General features: G+C 55.5%; 1 pseudogene; it reads right to left on the reverse strand.

Moving 5' to 3' along the window:
- Positions 1–752: 752 nt before the first annotated feature.
- LOC123351288 lies at positions 753–859 on the reverse strand (annotated as a pseudogene).
- Positions 860–2511: the final 1652 nt, after the last annotated feature.

Raw genomic sequence — 2511 nt, forward strand, 5'->3', positions numbered from 1 at the left:
TCAGGGCTCCTTCTCGCTCTCACCAGCTTCTGGGAGAGCTGCCCTGTCCAGGATTCTGCAGCTCCGTCAGCCAGCAACACACCATCCACACTCCTACAGCTCCAGCAAGGCCCTCTGGCCCTGCAGCTCTTCTTATACCAGGCTGCTGGACCACAGGCGCCGACTTTTCAAAGTGCCGGGGGGTGCTAGACCTTCGGCTCTGCCCCAGGCCCTGCCCCCACTCCACCCCTTCCCCCACGGTCCCACCTCTTCCCACCCCACCTGTTCCACCCCCTCCCCCGAGCACACTGTGTCCTCACTCCTCCCCCTCCCCCTCAGACTCCGCAGAACAGCTGTTTGCAGCAGGAGGGAGGAGGCCGCCTGCCGATGGGCGGGAGGTGCTAGAGGGAAGCTGATGGGGGGCTGCCAGCGGGTGCTCAGCACCCATCATTTTTGCCCATAGGTGGTCCAGCCCCAGAGCACCTACAGAGTCGGTTCCTATATGCCAGACCTTGGCTGGCTGTATCCCACACAGCACTCTAGGCCGCTTGGAGGACTCTCTCCACTGGCCTTTTTTCAGGCGGGGTGTAGCAGGGCCACAAGGCCTCCGGGGGGCCGGTACACACTGTCACGAGGGGTCTAAACATCCAAATTGCCATTGTCTTTCAAGCTCCCTCTAGAAATCTATCCCAAAATTCCCAGCAAAGCTCCACAAAACAGTACATTCTGGGAGTTTTTGAAAGGCTACCACTACACCTCTGAACTTGCTGCACACATAGTGGTACCCAGTATTCCCAGAAGGTCTCCCATCCAAGTACTAACCAGGCCCAACCCTGCTTAGTTTCTGAGATCAGGCATGTTCAGGGTGGTATGCGCTGAGGACCTAGCTAGCTATGGTACTTACATGGCCCCATCACTGTAGTATCTAAGAGCCCTGCAATCCTTGATGTATATATCCTCACAGGCAGGACCGTTAGCCCCATTTTATAGCTATGCACCTAAGACTAAGTGATGCCCAAGGAAATCTGTGGCAAAGTAGGGACCTGAAGTGAGGCCTCCAAGACCTCAGAAGCACCCTAACCACCCTGCCTCTCTGCCAACTCCCTTAAGCTCCTTCAGCAGTCCCAGCCTGAGCTCCAAGTTCTTGAGCAACTCTGGTGTTGAACCTACTTGCCAGCTCTATACAAGCCCAGTTGAATGAATGCCAGCATTTTTCGTGGGTGTGCCACTGCATCAAATGCTTTGTAAGCACCAGATAAATGCTGCCTTCTGCAGCTCTAGCAAAGGCAACGTGGTAGGGTTCATCCAGCACTGAATTTTTGGATTGCTCAAGGTTCCATTTGGTTCTCGATGTACAGGCTCCCTCAGGCTGGAGGGTACCTCACTCCAGGAGTCATCCTAGGACTCACAGACTAAGGTCCTAACCTGAATGAGGAAGTGTGGCAGAATCTGTCTCTAAGTGGTTATTTTTCCCAGTTAGCATTTGCTCCACTCCAGAGGCGTGCACAAGACTAAAAATTTGGCTGCATTTGGAGGGGCACTTTCTGTGCCCCCCATGGCCGGAAGAGCTCACACTCCCCTGGCAGCCAGAGGACCTGAATCTACCCCCAGGACCAGAGGAGCTCACTCTCCCCGCCCTGGCCCTGGAGGGGTTCTGTGCCCCCACTGATTGGGGAGCCCATGCTCCTGCTTGCCCCCCGCCCCTGCCCCTGTTCCACTCTCATACTAAGAACTGAAGTTACATTGACCAGATAGTAGTTGCCAGGATCAGCCTCGGCATGTCTACTCTTAGGCAGCGTGTAGAGTAGACACTGCACACCCAGCTTTCACAGGTCCCGTAGTTTAGAGAGCGAGGCACAGTTTAGCCAAGCACAGTAGAGTGCTCTACATGCCGGCACCCCAAGGATATGTACCCGACAGGGCTCTCTACATGCCCAAGCTGAGCCAACCGAGTGTACACTGTTCTTTTCAGCAGTGTAGCATCCTGCTGCTTTCCCTCAGCCAGAGCCTTTCCCCAATCTCCGTGAAAGGCTCTGGGGGTGGGGCAAAGGCTCCCAAGCCTTTCCATGCTGCCTCCCCGCTGCCAGAGCCTTTCACTGCCCCATGTAGCCACACATGTAGTGCCCGTCCTCTGCAGGCTGCTGTAAGTGTAGACTAGGGTAGACGAGTAGACTTCTATGCTTCTAGGGGTACATCTACACCGCAAATAAATCTCGGCAGCGAGTCTCACAGCCTGGGTCAACTAACTCAGGCTCCCGGGACTCGGGCTGCGGAGCTAAAGACAGCAGTGTAGACATTCCCACTTGGACTGGAGCCTGCGCTCTGAGCCCCACCTTCCTCGCCAGGTTTCAGAGCCCAGGCTCTAGCCCAGCCTGAACATCTGCACTGCTATTTTTAGCCCCATGAGCCCAAGTCTATTGATCCAGGCTCTGAGACTCACTGGTGGGGAAGCGGGGGTTGCTGAATCCTTAGGTTTGTTGGAAGGTTAGTACCACATTTCTAGTCCTCTGGCATTTCCTCCAGGCTCCCCAT

Source organism: Mauremys mutica, chromosome 16 (assembly GCF_020497125.1).
Source record: "Mauremys mutica isolate MM-2020 ecotype Southern chromosome 16, ASM2049712v1, whole genome shotgun sequence".
NCBI lineage: Eukaryota > Metazoa > Chordata > Testudines > Geoemydidae > Mauremys > Mauremys mutica.